The sequence below is a fragment of the Helicoverpa armigera genome, chromosome 21 (assembly GCF_030705265.1).
Source record: "Helicoverpa armigera isolate CAAS_96S chromosome 21, ASM3070526v1, whole genome shotgun sequence".
Taxonomy (NCBI): domain Eukaryota; kingdom Metazoa; phylum Arthropoda; class Insecta; order Lepidoptera; family Noctuidae; genus Helicoverpa; species Helicoverpa armigera.
Genome location: NC_087140.1, coordinates 3,513,004 through 3,532,062, shown reverse-complemented (window position 1 = coordinate 3,532,062; position 19,059 = coordinate 3,513,004). Strand labels below are relative to the sequence as shown.

At 35.6% G+C, this 19,059-nt stretch overlaps 1 protein-coding gene across 1 annotated transcript in view; it reads right to left on the bottom strand.

Moving 5' to 3' along the window:
• Nucleotides 1-1,590, bottom strand: part of LOC110374305 (uncharacterized) — a 93,785-nt gene extending 92,195 nt beyond the window's left edge. The window contains exon 1 of the mRNA XM_064040230.1: nt 1,317-1,590. The gene's annotated coding sequence lies outside the window, so the exon portion shown is untranslated. The remainder of the gene's footprint in view (nt 1-1,316) is intronic.
• Nucleotides 1,591-19,059: the final 17,469 nt, after the last annotated feature.

The following is a 19,059-nucleotide window of genomic DNA, read 5'->3' as shown; positions in this document are numbered from 1 at the left end:
TTGTATTAGTTGGAACTTTGTAGGAACTATTGAACTGGTTACCCGGGTTGAGGAGGTCAGATGGGCAGTCCCTTCTTGTAAAGCTCTGGTACTCAGCGGTTAGACTGGAAGCCGACCCCAACATGATTGGGAAAAAGGCTCGGAGGATGATGATATGAGTGGAACTATTTTGTGTTTTGCTCGAAGAAAGCAGTACCTACATTATTAAGTGGAAGTTGAAGTAGGCAATCATTTTATTATTTATGAAAATATAAAAGTAAGTACATTATTATCTATGTACTTTAAAATGAACGTAATAGATCTACAGATGATTAAACGTAAAAACAGAATGTCAATATTAATTACCTACTTATTACCTAAATAATAATAAGACATACAACTAAGTTCCACATTTCATAAGAAAAACATGCCTTAACTATTTAAATATGCTTAATTACGTCCTATGGGTAATTATAGCCCTTAATTAGGGTTTTATTTTTCCTCTGTAAATAGAAAAAATACTGAATCTCAGCACTATTCTATAGAAGAAAAAACAATCAGAGGGCAATATTAATCGTGTCTAAGGGTTCATAACTTATTAAGGTCATACGTATGTAAGGAAAAGGGACTCTTTTAATTAACCTACTTGCTCAGTTACGTATGTTACTAATCTGTGGTTCCCAGCGCGGGAAATAAGTGCCAAGCGTTTTCTTACATACTTATAGGTACATATGTAAGTATAGGTAGTTAGTTACTTGTGATGTTTTATTACGAAAGGACATGAAAACGTAATTAATATTTTAGTATTTAGGTACTTGGTAATAACCATAAGTATTTATTTGGTTTTGGATTCTAATTGCATATTGAAATAAATATTCGAAATAATATTTAATATTCCTTAATACACTGGGTAAAGTAATTTTCTACTTACTAAGGTTTTATTCCTTATCAAAAAGTATGTCAAAAATTTTACAATATAAAAATGTAGGTACTTTTAATTACATCATTTTTGTCTCCTTCTGTCATCAATTTGTTGCTTTTAGAATAACAGTATCTAAAGAAAGAAATATCTCGTTTTAAACTTCTAAATCTTCATTAATTCGTTTGATATCCCAACGGATATAAAACAACATTAACTAAAATAATTTTTAATTACAAAAAAATATGTCACATCACACTCTTTGAAGATTTCCCATCGTGTCAATCGAAATGAATAAAACTGTCGCGAGAACCACTCATTACGAATCTATTCCAATAACCTATTTAGACGGCATCAATTATTATTCGAAGCAAAAATAAAATTAAAAACGAACTTATACTAATATAAAAATACTTACACAAATCGAAATGTCGGTCATAAGTCGGAAGGCGCACTTTAACACAAATCTTAATAATACAAACACTGTTTTGACACTATTGTAAAATTATCTTGTCACTATTATTTACGTGAAAACTTTCGCGCGGAAACTTTGGTGAGAGCGACGTGGAGACAACCGCACTTGACGCTCGCAGCGCGAGAACTGGCCTACTGAATTTCCACACCCACGGAGTTTTCATTTGGATCACGCGTCGAGGGCGGGAAAGCCGCGTTCGAGATTCGAATACAACATTGTCTATGACGCGTACGTAGGGCGAGAGCTAATTATTGGCTCAGACAAATAATTTATGGTTAGAAATAAAAACATGTTGGCTCTGATATTTTGTTAATGTCTGACAATTATTTACACGCAGCGTTGATATATAAATGGTGATTCAGATGAAATGTTGTTATATGTAAGCAATTAAAATCAATCATCAAAACAATGACTGTCCTTCAAATACATTCGCCATTTTCTAATTCTAATTTTAAAACCGTAAGCAACGGTATTTTAAACTGCTATCTTGGATTAAAACCTTTGTCGAGCGAAATAAAGGTAAATAAGCATTGTATCAGTACCGTTAAAACGTATAGAAGTATTCTAATTCCTTTTACTTTCGGATTTAATGCGTTAGGTACACTTTTACTTTCTCTCGCGAACAAAACGATTCACTATCTTTGTGTTTATACGCATGACATGTTTTACAATGTCACTTGAATTTAGTATTAGACGTTGCAAACAGCGATTTGCAAGAACTACTTATAGAAAATTTATAGCTCTTGTGTTGAGCATAGATTGGCCTAATTTTAACCTTAGCAGTGGTTAAGTTTTGAGTCAGATTTTGTAACAGTTTTGTAATAATATAATTACCTGTAGGTACTAAGTAAATAATACTTATTTTGCTATTTTATGTAACTTAGATGTAGGTAGGTACCTGTAAACTCGCTACTAATTATTTATATATTTAAAGTAAAGATAATTTATTTTGTTAAAACATGGGCATATGTTTACAAAACACAGGTATTGTTAAACATGAGGTGTTTAGAAAACACATGAAAGAAGAAGAAGTAACATTAAATATTATTATTTAATTTTGTCTGCGCTAATTAAATTACTGAGAGTAAAATTTCTCAATCGTCCGTATAATGTTTACTTAGGCTACTCCCATCTCTAAATACTATATCGGTTCAGGTGTTTTAGCGTGAAAGCATAAAAACAATAACCTACTTTCGCGATTATTTTGTAAAATTGTCGCGTTATGTTAGTAAAATTAAACCTTTGTACAAATATTCCAGGATGTAAATGAGGAAAAGTCTTCGTTTCTGTCATTACATTCCTGACTTATATTATTACAATATTGGTGCAGGTCATATTGTAAAGTTTCTCTGTAGGCATCGTTCTTGACCCAATTCCTGTTAAAATGAATGAATGAGGAATATTGCAGTGATGATGTTCGTTTCTATGGAATTTGTATTATTTTGTATTTTTGTATAGGTATTTTTGTATAGGTATTTTTGTCATCATATGTTTTATTTTTGTTACAGGAAAATGTTGAGGATTAATTTATACGGGACTTAAATTACGCACCTACCTAAGTTTATCTTGACTTTACTAATATCATAAATACAAAAATAATTGTCTCTGCTTGACCGTTTCTTTTGCACGAATAATTTCTAGATAGGCGATTTATGGCGAATGAGTAGCTAAAAGTAATCTGTATTTTTCACATTTTTAGGTAGAACAATCGGAAAAATTTAGATAATTTTAGAAAAAAGTGGTAGGCGGAAATAGGCTGAAAAGGACTTGAAAATGAAAACAAATTAAGTGTTCTAACTAACTTACAAAACTTTTGAAGAGAACGATTTACTTAACTATTCTATCTCGTTATACAAACGTTTCTTTTTTCCACTAACCTTAAAAAAATCTAGTTCTAAATATACCAACATATAAATAGTGAGTATCTGTAAAGTTTAAACGAATTGACAAGATAAATTAGCAACAAGATATTTTAGTGCCGTTATTTATGCGAATGAACTTTATCAGTTATATTTCCAAAACATTTCTAAAACCAAACAAAACATACTTAATTAAACTACATAGTTCTTGAAAAGATAAATGATGAACAATAAAAAACATGACAGTCTAAATTCAAGAGCAACGATTGTTGGAATTCGTTCACGAAAATAACTTCAGAACGAAAATATCTCGTTCATTCATTCACAGATCATTGCTCCGAATAACACTGGCCACAATACATAACTGTATCAGAAGAGTAAAAATATTATCTACAAGTATACTTATGAAAAAAGTATTTTTACAGTTATAAAAAATTATAATTTATATATAATTTATAAATCAATATCGATACCGACCTGAAAAGAAACTGGACGAAACTGATTCAAACTGGAAGCTGCTAAAATTAAATGTTTTGTTTTTGCTCGTTAATTCCGGCTTGTTATTTCCTTGTTCGTTTCAGATAACAGATTTACGTCAAATCGCAACTATCAAAGCTTGTCCATCTGAAATTGGTGATTTGCTGTCTTAATCCTCATAATTCTTTAAAACTACATACAAAGAAAACGGAAAGATTTCCAGCAGGGTATACTTCCAACTTAAAAATCTAATCTAACATCCACGAAAGAGTCCACATTTTAACGACCGTATCATCCTCCGAGATCTCCCCATCCTTTTCCCAACTATGTTGAGGTCGGCTTCCAGTCTAACCGGATTCAGCTACCAGTGCTTTACAAGGAGCGACTGCCTATCTGACCTCCTCAACGCAGTTATCCTGGCAACCCAATACCCCTTGGTTAGACTAGCGTCAGACTTACTGGCTTCTGACCACCCTTAACGACTGTCAAGGATGTTCAATGACAGCCGGGTTCTCCAGTTTAACGTGCCATCCGAAACACAGTCCTTGGTGTCTAAGATATACTTAGAAAGTACATACAAACTCAGAAAAATTGCATTGGTACTTGCCTGACCTGGGATCAAACCCGCCCCTCATACTTGAGGGGTTGGTCCTTTACCCACTAGGCCACCACGACTTAGTTCACCATAAAAGGTTAAAATCCTAGAAAAACCTCGGTGTGTCATCGGCTCACAATTGAACAAAGTTGTCGCCTGTTTACGTTTTCATCGGACCATGATTGATGCGTAGATTAGCACAGTTTGTGTACAAACAAGTGTGATCGATTGCCGACGCTAACTTAGCTTAATTAACTTAATAAACATTCGTAACTTAGATGGCATCCTTTTTTCTGCAAAGGTTGGTTCAGGTCATAAGAAAGACTGTAGAAAAAAGCTTAGGTATCTCAAAGAGATGTCTGCAAAATTGGCCAAATCCTGCAGGATGCAGGAAGGCCAGTTCCGGGGCTGCGGGTTGTTCCGGGGCTGCGGGTTGCTCCGGGGCTGCGGGTTGTTCCGGGGCTGCGGGTTGCTCCGGGGCTGCGGGTTGTTCCGGGGCTGCGGGTTGCTCCGGGGCTGCGGGTTGTTCCGGGGCTGCGGGTTGCTCCGGGGCTGCGGGTTGTTCCGGGGCTGCGGGTTGTTCCGGGGCTGCGGGTTGCTCCGGGGCTGCGGGTTGTTCGAAAGAGATACCGCGGCCCTGGTACATAAAAGGCCTATGACAGAACACGACGGTTTTTAGTCAGTAAGAGTCTGACACTCCCTCACCGCTGCTAACCCACAGCGGGAGGGGTCATTTGATGATTTTTGACGTCGTTAAAAAAAAAAGCCTGCACGATCTTTCGCGCCAGTTACCGCGGCCCTGGTACACAAAGGGCTTCAAAAGGAACTCGCCTGGGTTTTATTTAGTCAGTATAAGTAGGTATGACACTCCCACACTCGCTGCCGCTGCATCTAGCAACTAGTATCATGTTTTTTTGTATGACTCTGCGACTCGGACAAGTATGCTTCAACTGCTCTCGTGACATAAAACATCTTGCCTTATTAGAAGTCAGTGTAAGTATTTAGAGGATTAGCCTCTATACAGAATTCAATATTCGATCATTACTTGGTCATTGGATCATTCATAGAATATCCGTTTAAGTTTTTATATTAACTAAGATTGACTGTGAAAGCTCGTCTCTGGAGCTTAATTTTCAAAGCGGTGCATTTCTATCAAAATATTTATATTATTGACTGGTTGACCTAGAAAAGAAACTATTTGAAGTCAACGAACAAACAACAGAAGATTGTGAAAATTGAAATATCCTACTAATATTATAAACGCGAAAGTTTGTATGTATGGATGTATGGATGTATGGATGTTTGTTACTCCTTCACGCAAAAACTACTGAATGGATTTTAATGAAACTTTACAATAATATAGCTTATACATCAGAATAACACATAGGCTACAATTTGTAAACATATTGTTCGAAATACTAAACCTGCGCAGACGAAGTCGCGGACACCAGCTAGTAGGTAATATTTAGATGTTAGGAATCCAACATTCGTACTTTCTAAGATATCAGGAAGTTGCATTCAAATATTAAGTTAAACTGAAGTACCAAACAGATTGTTAACAAAACGCAAACCACAATAGGATTTAGATAAAACGTAAAAAAGATAAAAATCTAATTACACATAACATTTACCAACATACTTCAAAGCAAACATTTCTCGAAAACCAACGTTACTCTCTACCAGCCGCAACTATAAAAACTCTTGCTAATGTAACTGAACGCATAAAACTAAACGTACAGGAACGGAAGCCGAATGTATGTCAATAACTAGGATAGACTCATACACAAGTAAATCATTTTTACAGCGTAAGGCGCTCCTTAGACGGTCAAAATAATTGTGCAATCAAATTCGCTAAAAATCATTGCGCAAACTTCAATGTTAACCCAAAACCATAATTGTACAATATGGGAACACTATTTATACTCATATTGAACGTCATTATTTGAATGTATTCGTTCTATTAATGCCTTCCAGACGCTTGGATATCAAAGGCTTTTTGTAGTCTATATAGGCGATGTATAGAACTCTCTGACTTTCTTGATATTTCTCAAAGAGTAGTTCCAAAGTATGGATATGATCTATTGGTTATGATATATCAAGGGCGCGCCTAACAGTGATTGCATACTGGCGACCTTTGTCGCGCATAGCAAACCCAAGAGACACATACACGCGACAACAATCTGTGACTCGGTTTTAAACGTCATATTTTGCAGTTTTCAATTATTTGCAACAACCGCCAGTAGGAACTTTGCGAAAAACCCGCTAGTATGAAAGCGCTGTCACTGTTGCTGTTGCGAAAATGAATTCTATCATACTGATATCACAAAGCTGGAGTGTTTGTATTATTCTAAGCTGCTTTTTTAGTACAAGAAGAAAGTCTGTATACATTTTATTGTTAGCTCATACATTCCCGCGCCCAGTCTGCTTATTATTCAATGCGTAAATATTTCGTCTATCAATCATTATATTTTAAGACGGCGATAAATCTTAGCGCACATTAAAGCGAGCTCTACAAACTGCAAAACGTCAGTCAAATTGTTTAGAATATTATACTAACTTTTTCCCTTGGGTTTACTTGCATTCTTTTCATCATTTTATCGTCCCACTGCTAGACACAGGCCTCGTCTCACACGGAGAAAGGTCGAGCGTTAATCACCACGCTTGCTCAATGCGGGTTGGTGATTTCAGATATGATATTTACTTAGTCCAGGTTTCCTTGAGATGTTTTCCTGGTTGATTTCTTTAATCTATGTGTCCACAGCAAAACATCGATTATAGGAATCCGCAGTAAAACATAACGGTCTTACTACAAAAACTTAAACATGTGTCAAACACTTGTCTAAAAAAAGTGTGGCCGCAAAATGAACCTTAATTCAACGTCATAATCTGACATTTATTTAGACAAGTGTTAAACTGACGTTTAAAAGTTTTAGTGGTAAGACGGAAACGGAAAGGGTTTAATTTTTGACTTGCATTTTCTTGTTAATTTTGCTTACTATTTCTCATTGTCGTTGGTATATTTTGTAAACAAATAATAGATATGTGTTCCTTCCATAAAATATAAGTTACTTACCTATCTAAAAACGTAAAATAGCTTTATATCCCAATAAATAAATCTGTTGATCAAACTTTTGAATTCGGAACACTGAAACAGTAAATACAGTTTGACAGTTGTTTTGCCGCCCTTTTTTATGTAGCTTTCTTTATCGGCCAGTAATGTTTTATTTACTTCACGTTTACGATGTTGCTATCCTAAATCAATTCGATATAAACCTTCTTTTACTTTTTTCTATAAAACAGTGAGAAATAAAGTTTATCTTCCAAGTTTTATCATTTATCGGATATTTTATTTGTTTGAAATAAGATTGAAAGATTGCTTTGTGATCTAAATGATGTTTTTAGAAATTTACCAGAAGTTATTATTTCTGTTGTAATTAATGTTATAATTTCGTGGTAAAACTGTTCATCCCCTTTACATGTACTTTAACCATTACTTAGATTTTATAATTAAGTCTAGCTTAAACAGTTCCTCTAATTCGTGGAAAACAGACAGCTTACCAAAAATACACCTTAACACCTACAAGTTAAGACACAGAATCCATTACAAAGCAAGTTATTTCGATGACAATTAACAATACATTAATTATAGGGCTCCTGACAGGCGTCACGTAGTTGTTAACAAATTGAATTACATGACACATGACGTGAGATATTATTGTTTAATTGTAAACAATTATAATGTCATGTTGACCTACATTCTACATAGTTGACCTATATACTTATGTCACCATGATCTGCGTCTGTACGGATGCAGCTGAGTACCAGTGTTTGACATGGAGTGAATGCCTATCTGATCTCCTCAACTCAGTTACCCGGGCAACCTAAAAACCCTTGGTAAGACATTCTGGCTTGTGACTACCCGTAACAACAGCCATGGATTTTCAAATGACCCTCTAGACCTACAGCTTCTCGTGCCTTCTGAAACACGGAAGAACTTTTTCATAACAAGATGGTCACCCATCCACGACTAACCATGGCAAGCTTTGTTTAGCGCGGTGTTAGAAACGAGCTGTTCAAACTACATAATGACAACTTTCCCGAATAACTTTGCTCCCGAGTACTTTTCAGTGACGATTTCGACGAAATGTATATATTTTAAAGATACATAAACACGTATTAAGAAACCTATATAAAGGATGGGTGTTGATCAACAGACGCTAACTCAATAAACGGTTTTTACAAAGAGCTTAATATCATTTTCTCAATAAAACGCAGCGATTAAAAGCGTATCTTTCAACCTACCGCAATACAATTTGCTGCCAAGAATTTTCATGTAACGCTTAGAGCAGCCAACCAACTGGAGACGCTATTGAGCCAAGAGAGCAAGCGTGGTGATTAATGCTCAATCCTTTTCTGTGTGAGAGGAGGCCGCAGCCCAGCAGTGGTACGGAAATAAGACTGACAATGTTAATGAGCCACCATCGTCGGATTTTCTCTTCTCTATACCAAAAGACTTATTGCATCTATCTGGTTTCAATGCACTTATGATTCCCTAATACGTAGTAAGTAGCAGAATGAAACTCAAAGTACGACTAAAAGACGTACAGTGGCCGATGATGTTTGTGACACGAAAACTGAATGTGTCGACTGTACTTTTATCTTGAATTTGGGTAAAATGCTAAAATGAGTCCAGTTGGCGAAATGATAAATGTACAAATATTGAGTTTCACCAACTGGACACATTAATGGTGAGTCTAGTGTGGCAAGTTGACGAATAACCCTCAGTTTTAGTTTTGTTAGGTTGTCTTCCTCTCCCCGAGCCTATTTCTTTAGCTGCCTTCTTCCCAAAGATACAGAGTTGTAGGTACTCATTTCAGATCCGGTTAGTTATATGGTCTAAGAGGTTACGATGTACGACCCAATTGAGACTTTTTGTTCATGTGCGTAAGCTAAATATAATCTGTACAAGCTGTGTTCTGCGGTTTTGTTTGTTCTTAAATGAATGCACCTGAATGCATATTTTTATCAAGTTTATCTCATAAATTGAGCAAAGGTTCAAGCTATATTTGTAACATATTGATTTCTTTGGGTGGTTTTTGGAAAATCAAAATTATGCAATTACCTATAAACCTTTCTGTCTTACAATGTATCTGCAATTAGCTGTTTTTCAATCAGATAATTTTATTATTCAGTCATTTTTGAGTTTATATAAGATAAAAACACAGCTACATTTCTCGAGAAGTTGCTTACAAATGCATTTAAGCGTAGTCATGAACTCTAAGCTCTGGCTTCCCTGTTAAGTGTATAACGTTATATTATAAATAACAGCACCAATTTACCCTGTTGCCAGTTAGGTATATCCCATCGATTATAATGATAAATTAATAAATTTAAAAAAAAATGTCTCCAACCATCGGATCAACTATCGGCCGACTATTTCGTCTACAGTTTGCGGGTCTCAGAATTCATCCAAACTAATATTATAAATGCGAAAGTAACTCTGTCTGTCTGTCTGTCTTTTCACGCCTAAAACTAATGGAATGTGAAATTTGGTACAGACATAGTTTGAAACTTGAGAAAGGGAAGGAATTATTCCGGACATATAGCGCCATCTATTGGTCAAATTAAAAATCTGCTGGTAGTCACTATTCCACGCGAACGAAGTTGCGGGCAAAAGCTAGTTCTTTATAAATTGAATCAAATAATAAATGACTATAAAGGTCAAATATGAATGAAAAACAAAGAAATTACAATTTTTATCATCCTACGCAAATTGGTTTATTGTCAAACGTCCAAACGTATGTTTTATGCATTGTCTATGACTATGCATTGGTTATGCATAGAATATGCAATATTGCATTGACATTTTGACTACGGAATATGAAAACTAGGTGAATGATGTGGGGGTGTGAAAATAAATAGAGAGATAATTAGCATAATAATATTATTATAGAGACAGCCTTTAAATACTGACACTCTTATGATGCAGGACACTCTTAATTTTATATTGTTTTAGGTATTCAATTTAGCCAATACCTATTCCGCCACAACATGCTTAAGCATCAATTTGCTCTAAATTATTTTTTGCTATGAATTTTGTCAGTAAACTTTAGCCTTGATATCTAACATATTAACGGCCAGTTTCTTCATCAAAAGTAAAAGTCAAAGTAATATCTAAAGTAAAAGTAACGGTCAAAATCGTTTTTTCAAGGCTAAAGTGACAGCAAAACTAATAGAAAATATTAAGTTGACCGTTACTTTTACTTTAGACATTACTTTGACTTTTACTTTGGCTTTTACTTTTGATGAAGAAACTTGCTGTAAGCAATGCCATAATAAACAGTTATACTCATTTACCTCCTTTATATTCAAAAACCATTTATTTTAATTCAAAAATGTACCCTGTAATCTATCAATACATAAAAAGAACATAATTTCAATGCCAACCCGGGGTCAATGACCTCCCTATCATATTTCCCGCCTAAATCTTGACAGCCATATTTAGGGATAGCGCATCTAAAATACGGCATTAAACGACCCGTCGTAAACTATGACAAAAATAATGTCTTTAGGAAAATAACAAATAAAGAAATGTCGGCAACTTCTTCCTTTTGTACTGTATTTTCTTTTTTGTACAAAATTGTATCTTTGTGTTGAGAATTTAATCGCTTGAGCAGATGTGTAATGAACCATTAGGGGCATTTTTAACATTATAACTATATGGGGAATGAGGATCACGTTATGAGGATGAATGTAGATAGACATAGAGGAAGGGGACACAAAACAAATGATGGACGGATTGTGTGAAAGACGATATGGCTGCAAATATTTGGGACATGAAGTCAGGATAGGATTATTTGATTTCTACCAACTGACTTTGCACTGATTTTGTTCACAAGAAAAATATCAAGGATACGCATGTAAACTAAACTGGGTGTTACAGATTCCTATGGACTTCATTAAAATTCTAATAGATAGCTTAGTTACATATTTATTTGTATTATATCTTGGTACGTCTAACTATGTATTGCTCAGGTAATGTTCAAACGAACAGCAGTTCTTACTCATAAATCTAAATACCAATAATCATAAATCAAAAAGGCTCTATAAAATATTCCTTTATTTATAAGTGTTGCAATAAGTTAACATTTGCCACCTGACTTATCAATTACAAAGATTAAAAGGCGTGTAACAGCTCATAAATATACTAAGACCATAGAGAACAAAATGACTAGCGGAGGTGCCATAACGGAAAATCTCCTAAGAAAGTAGCGTGCCAAAATGCGGGTTTTCAGGGGACGAATAACGTTACTGTCTTCGCCCTTATACGCGTTCTTTGGATCTGACCATTTTTGTAATACCAGAAACCGTTGACAGATGTCTTAAAGAACCTGAACGCCTCGTTAATTCACTTGTAATTCATCATTTTGGTCATGCGCGTCGTACATATTATTTGATCTAGAAGAAGGTGCCTGACCTACCTCTTTTACGGCATATCCGCTCATCTTTCCTCACTCCGTTACTAAGACCCACCTCAGTGATTTCGGCGGTGTCATAAATTATCTCGTTGAATTATAACCCTCTGTGCCAAAGTGTTGGCTTGGACACCGTTCTCGCTTTGACAAATACTAAATACACATAACACTAATGAATTCATTTGTTTCGAATACATTGCTGCTTTCAAACTTGCGTTCTTAAAAGTGCTGGTAGAAAACCAGCAATGGGTGTAAAAATTGTGGTATTGTCGTTAGAAATGCGTGCTCCATGGCACCTGTTCATCAGATTTTAGGGCATAGGAGACAGTAGGCCACCTGCCGCCGGTCTGTCTGGTCGTCTAGTTAAAGATAATATGTAAAGGTAAGACAGAAGGACCGGTTTATATGAAATTGATGAAGATTTAAAAAATAGGCTGTACTGCTTATTATATGACGAGTAGCTGTTTTCCAACTAAATCTCACATCCGGACAAATAGAAGCTCAAGGTACTCCTTAATACATCAACTATCAAAAATTAAAAAATATGGGAAGCGTGTTTCAATCAAATTCATCTGCCTAGGGTAGGCCTAGGCTAGGAAGACTGGTGGACCTTCGCTGATAATTTTTGCTCCTGTGTCTCATCCTAATATTCGCTATGTCAAACGTAAATCAAACTAGTGTTACGTAAAGCTGTACGCTTGAATTATTTTTCTATTGATATTGATGTTTATTTTGTAGGAAACAGTCTAATGAATTGCTGGATTAAAACTTCTCAAACGCGTAAATGGAATTCTTGAATTTATATAAAAGTAGCTTTCACCAGCGGTTTCCCCAATTTCAATGGAATTCAATGGGAACTTTACCGCACACCCGGATAAAAAGAGGCATATTGTATTGAGTTTCTCGATAAATCAGCTATTTAATACTGAAAGGTATTTTCAAATCGAAACAGTAGTTTCTGAAATAAGCGCGTTCAAGCCAGAGACTGAAAGAAGTTAAAACATTCTCAACTCATCATCAAAAACTAAAAATATTTATACCTGAACATCGGACATCTTACCTTCTAAGAAATGCAGTCTCCAACTGCACAATACACATTTGTCATCCACGCCGTCAGACTACTAGACCAATGCAACTTTGCTGCCATTTCCACGTATTCTGCGCAAACGCATCCTTCTCGGAAGCCATCTTGAAATTATAACGACACTAATTCGGTAGTTTCGAAGAAAAGAGTATTTATGTACGTTTTGATTTGTTGCTATGGTGAATTTGGTGGGCCTTTTCCCAACAATGTGGTTGAGCTTATTATCTAACTGTATGCAGCTGAGTGCCAATGCTTACATGGAGCTAATGCCTATCTGATCTCCTCAACCCGATACCTGCTATCCTGCTGCTACCTGCAATCCGATACCCCTTAGTAGGACTGGTTGTCACACCTTTTAGTTTCTGACTACTCATAACGATTGCCAAAGTTATTCAAATGACAGCCAATTTGTCAGGCTTTCCGAAACACGGAAGAACTCGTCATGTCAAGATGGCCACTCAACCACAGACTAACTGTACGTAGCGTTGCTTAACCTCATGATCGATTGATCCAGTTGTTACTTAGCTAAGTACAAGGTCCTCTTAATTTAGTTCTGTTTATTAGCACTGTAACATATTCCTCACCCTCTATTTTCCGTAAATAGTTTGAACATTACACGTTACGCGTGTCATGAAAGATTCAATTTTCAGTTTGACGCAAACAGTGACGTACTATCTTGCACGGATTGTAACTGATTTATGAAACTGTTATAACGTGATACTGATAGAAACAAGGCTAAATTGTAGTAATTACTTAAAAGTTTATATTCTTCTTTGGTTATTTAAATGTGTTGTGTGAGTGGTGTGAATTTTAAGGATGAATATATGCTATCAAGAACTTTGAATTCTTCATAAAATGTTAGTTAGTTTCTGGTAGGTTACAAATTCTGACTCTTTAAAAATTCCAAACTTTATCCGCCTCGTTTAATTTAATCCAACTATATCAACACCAAAAAACTAATTCCATGTCTAAAATAACAACACAACGTCAGTACTTCAACGAAAAAACACACACATCTTTAAACATACATTTTTCACCATAAAAATCTCATCCAAAGTGCCACTCAAAGCGAAATTAATCCATCTTCGTCATACTCGTCACCATACACCCTCTCCTCATACATTGCGTTCTTACTACGTTTAATATTGGCAGATTTACGTACAAAACCGGCAATGTATAACGTACATTAGTTTTTGTGTTACCAGCTGTGTTCGGTCGCCGGCTGTCAGGCTAGATGACAGGCATTTTAATATATCTAGTCGGTTTCTCGATTCCATTATAGGAGAGCCATATTCTTGTTGGCTTCAAATGACGTTTTGAGGAGTTGAAATTAATATGCTTGATGGGTTGAAATATTTTGAGACATATTTTTCTTATGTATGTCATCTATATCTTCAGTTTTCTTACGTTCATTACCTACAAACAATCAAAGAATTTTGAAAAAAATATGAGCATCAGGATAAAATATTTTTACGACTTAATAGAACACCCTAAAAGCTACATAAATTCAATAAAAGTATTTAGGTGTACCTAATTCAAATAGGTAGGTCCCCGTTTTTCCGGTGTTAGTTTACATTAGCAACAACTACCTATTTATTGTCCCTTGTGGTCATTTTTGTGACATTTAGGAAATAAACAAAGACTTATTGTTATTACTTCATACGTCACCATTTAGGCCCACATTAGGTTTTCAGGATACAATTCTTTCAGCAATTTTGTAACTATACTATATCTACTATCTAGGGAGGTACTAATATTCCGTTTAAAAAAATACCAGTTTCAATAACTGAATAAATGATCCAAACTAAAAAACCTTATTCATTTAATATTCTGATACACATAAAATGTTAAAAAAGTCATAAATACTTTTTGAGTTACCATATTTTGTATCGATACTTAGTTGTCAATCGCGATGTCGCTCGGAAAAGAATCGAACGGAAAATCCGCCTGTAACAATCCTCTATTATGCTGGCAACATTAATCTATTATCCGCAATAAGATTAACGCAAAATAGGTCAGCCCCCGCTCTCAACATTTAACTAAACTAGCATACGAGTTAAAATACGTTAACTACTTAAATTAAGCTCTTCTCAGCCAGTATCAGAGTAACGAAACAATTAATAGATCCGACATCTAGTGTTAGAAGCACGTTTTGGATCACCAGTTATTTGCGATAATATCAAGCGTTTGTGTTTTGTTTATTGAGTGTCACTTAATTGAAAGGGGTTTTGGAAAACCTCTCAATTCTGGGATATACATAGATACTTCTTGTTATTGTGAAGTTGTTCAATTGATGTGTTCCTATCATTATCACAATATTTTCGACAGGGATATGTAATAAAAGCAACTGTATAGAATATTATAAACGAGATAATCTTAAAGCGGTAACATATGTATGTAAATATTAGTATATAGGTATGTATGTCCCTAATCATAGTAGGTATATGTCGGTAACCTATATACTTCTGGTGCAGCACGACACGTACTTCTCCACCTGTCTGTAACCATCAACTGCTACTGCGGTGCAACCACCATCTGACTGCTTACTTTCATCAGAACCAATTAACAAGTAAACCATATGCCTTAGGCTTAGACTTAAACGCATGACAAACAAACTGTAGTGACCACATACAACACAGACAAACACACAACAAAACAGTGAGATAAACAGTCGCATTTTCTTTATACGCAGGTACTCTCACAACGAAAACACAAGCTTTCATCACCATACCCATTAAAGAGGTCCTCCGCAGACAATATCTCCTTCCACAATCAGGCCCTCAGAATAGGGAGGCGGATAAAAAGGCAGTGAATCGGAACAGTCATTAATCTCCCGGAGAGTGCATGTGTCACCATCAGGCTCTTCACTCCATACTCATGGGAAAATATGGAGTATTTAGATAGCATGGGCTGAATTTTGACCAAGTTTGATGCTTAGAATAAAAAAGATAGTCCTACTAACATTGTAATTGTGAAAGTTTGTGAGTAAGGATATTAAAGACAACATGGACGTCTGTTTTACCAACCGTTTACTTTGAAAACTGAAGGTGAAAATTCATAGAAAACAGTACTTAGTAAGAGATTTTTATGTTGTCGTTGAACTTATATGTATAAAAGTTTGATACCACCGACGATATGCACCGAATTGTTTTGCACACATATTAATTGCACACCGACTTAAAACATAGGAAACTTTTTACCCACTACTGGCAGAACTATTAGTCACATAGTCTCAAGAATATATTCCTAGAGCAAAGTTAGGACCAATTACTTAATTTTTACTTTAGTATGGTGGTATACCAAAGGTATCAGAAGAGCAAAACCCATACACAAGGTTCTCACACAAAGGTAGCAAATGAGGAGAAAAATCGAAAATAACTTGAAATAGAAAATGAAGTATAATTTCAATATATCACAGAAGGACATGGCTCGGAATAACACACGCACACTGCAGTGCAATGTTATCGTAACGAAATGATATGTTCCCTCGCCCACGCGCTACCCTTGTGGTACTTGAAATATACGGGGGTATAATGTGAGCGGTTACGCTTGGTAGACTATGGAAAAGCTCGCCTGGAATATTGTGCTAAATTGATTAATCCCCTGTATCGTATGTGCGCAGATCTACGCGAGACACAGTGGATTTTCTATTGTTTTCTAATTAGCGGCATGCACGAGGTCGAAAGTAAATAAATCTATACTAATATTATAAAGCTGAAGAGTTTGTTTGTTTGTTTGAACGCGCTAATTTCAGGAACTACTGGTCTGATTTGAAAATTTCTTTCAGTGTTAGATAGCCCATTTATCGAGGAAGGCTATAGGCTACTTTTTAACCCGGTACGGGAAGTTGTTCCCGCGGGATGCGGGTGAAACCGCTGGCAGAAGCTAGTATTTATATATAGCAATAACTTCGTAGGTGTAAACTTTTACAGCAAGAGTGGCTTTTTTTTCATAAAAAATCATACAATGACTACTTCTGAAAAATGTTTTGAATGCTATTTAATCAAATGGAATCTAGTATAAGATGATATAGATAACAGTATCACAGTAAAATCTTACGAGGCAATGTTGCCAGCCTCTTGGACAAACTCCCAGTCGACACTGGTACGGAGGAATTTTATGACGCTTTTATGGTTTGACTTTATACTCAGATTATTTTAAGTTCTATTGTAAACACTTAATTCTATGTAAATCCATCTGAAGTGGAACCAAATACATTAAACAAATAGTGTAGCGAAGTTATACATAGAACGTATAGTAAGACGATAAAAAAGATCGACTCTTTATAAAAAATCGTGCCCTGTAACTTCAGGTTCACGACACAGAATATGTAGGTAGCGATAATAAGTCAATTTACAGTCCGAAATCAAATAGATACGTGGGTGATGGAAACGCCAATTTGTTTGTTATCTCGATGTCAGTTATAGTAAATTGAGACACCATTCTTGAGTGTTGAATATTTATATACAATGATGTTATTTGTACGTTGCACGTTGTGTACAAGATGTATCAATTTTGACATTTGGAAATCTAAATATTTGAGACACCTCGGAATCGCTTTATCGTTTGCAATGAATCTGAAACATTATTCAAAGTAGGCTGAAAAATAACCAATCAGACATGTCAAAATTGAGACAGTCCCCAAAAACGGCCATCCTTCACCACTTCCTATGTGTTGTTGCTGGGAAGAAGAAAAGAATTTAGCAACGACATCGATACTTTTCATTCTGAGATGGAAAGCAGTTCGCATGGGACAAGCGCGAAAAGCGGAAATCGGCTTGTTAACATCATACATCATCTCCCGAGCCTATTCCCAACTATGTTGGGGTCGGCTTCTTACCGGACCGACTTCAGTCTAACCGGATTCAGCTGAGTACCAGTGCTTTACAAGAAGTGACTGCCTATCTGACCTCCTTAACCCGGGCAACCTGATACCCCTTCAGACTCAGTGACCCTTCAGACGTCAGACTTACTGACTTCTGGCATGCTAACAGAATAATTAAAATAAAAGTTGCGTCTAAGCTCACAATATGTGCCCATATATTTCCAACCCTCCTAGACGACCTATGTCGAACGTAGTTCAGTAAGTGGGTCATATTTGATAGTTTTTCAGTCAGGCTGCTATTTTTAACTAGTTCGTTCGTCACTATCGTCAATAGAACGTTGTTGACGTAACATATACGTCAGTGTTTTATTATATCGCGTTGCAATTGCATGCTTTACTTTCTCAAATAAAAGTTTCAAATCTAGACACACGGTAGTGTGTCCGCCAAGTTCGAGCAAAAAAAGCGACACACCGGCCGTGGGTTATATTACACGAACCATTTCGGGCCAAATTCGACCTCCCTATAACTCAAAATCTATTTTATTTACGCTTATCAAATTTCTAGTATCTGTTGAGACCCCCTCACTCATCTAAAATACAAAATTTCATTAATATACCTATTGTAGGTCTTGAGATATTGACGTCAGAAAATCGCTATTTTTACTATACACTCACTGACTGACTCACTCATCAAAAACCTAGACCACTTCCAATGGTCGTATTGACTTGAAATTTGGCATGGAGGTAGGTCTTTATGTCAAAGTAAAGGAAAAAATCTGAAAATGGCCAAGTGTGAGTCGGTTTCAAAATAATGAAGGTGTAAATTTATACCCCTAAGGAACTAAAACGAACTTTTATCTATATTTATATAATATATCTTCGAATGGTCGCACGGATCTGAAATTCGTTACAATGGTTTGTATTTAGTCAAAGTAAAGTAAAAATCTGAAAACGGCCAAGTGTGAGCCACTTTCGAAGATAACGAATGTGTAACTTTGATCCACGAACATAATATATTATGATAACATGTCATGTCAGTCAGTTGGTTAATCTAGTCCATTTAGTTATTCTAGTTCATTTCTTTGTAAGAAGCACAGTGCATATTCAAAAATCTGAAAGATAGTATAAATGAGACATTTCCTTAACTAACTTAATCATAAGAAAAAAATAAAATAAACAACCTTACAAAAATAAATGAAATCCCACCCAAAACAAAAATGTGAAAGACTGCCAAGTTCGATAATATGGGAATGCTTCGCCTATAAAAGAAGTGAGATCTGAATAAGTACCAAGTTCCATACACATACCTCAGTTAAAAATAGTTACTTTTTAATGATGTTACTTGGCAAGTTTTAATAGAAAATTAAATAC